Raw genomic sequence first — 858 nt, 5'->3', positions numbered from 1 at the left:
TGCCAAAACTCTTCGTACAGCTACCCTAGCCCTTGTTCATTCCACCGCTGAGTACAGCGCACCAGTCTGGTGCCGTAGTTCTCACACCCACCACATTGATACCGCCACCAACGATGCACTGCGTACTGTGCCTGCGTCCCATTCCGACGGACTACCTACCCATCCTAGCAGGCATCCAACCCGCTGAGCTACGTCGTAAAGGAGCCACGATTTCTCTCGCTTGCTGCGCTCTGGACCTCGACCATCCTCTCCATGCAACATTCAAGCGACCACCACCTATAAAGCAGCGGCTGAAATGAAGACGCCCATTTGTGCCTGCCGCACAACAACTACTCAATAACACAGAAGAACTTGGTTTAAGTTGGGAACACTGAACGAACCACATGTGAAACACGGAGTGGCAAAACCACACGTCCACGTTCCGTGACTTCATACCCGACGCCGATCCCATCCACTGGGGATGTCCCTCGCAAGGCTTGCGTGGGTCAGGCTTAACCGCCTGCGAACTGGCGTCGGCCACTTTGGTTAGGATTAGCACAAGTGGGGCCTGGCTCCATCATCAGAATGCGAGTGTGGTGCCACTGAACAGACCGCAGACCATGTCATCCACCACTGCCTAACCAACCGGCCTCCACACGGTGCGCATGGTCTGAGAGTCCTGGACGACGAGACTGCTGAGTGGCTGATGATTTCCTGCCCTCCAATCTAGCCTGGAAAGATCTGCTCATACGCCGATGAATACCATCTATAATTTTTTCTATCTATACAGATTCAAGACGATATTTTTCTTTTTTACGATGCACAGATGATTTGGATGTTCCAGATTTACTGCATGTTCTCAAACATCCCAAACAAAAA

The sequence above is a fragment of the Aplidium turbinatum genome, chromosome 1 (genome assembly GCF_918807975.1).
Source record: "Aplidium turbinatum chromosome 1, kaAplTurb1.1, whole genome shotgun sequence".
NCBI classification, from domain to species: Eukaryota; Metazoa; Chordata; class Ascidiacea; order Aplousobranchia; family Polyclinidae; genus Aplidium; species Aplidium turbinatum.
The sequence above is the reverse complement of the archived record's forward strand: the minus strand, read 5'-3'. Positions refer to the sequence as shown.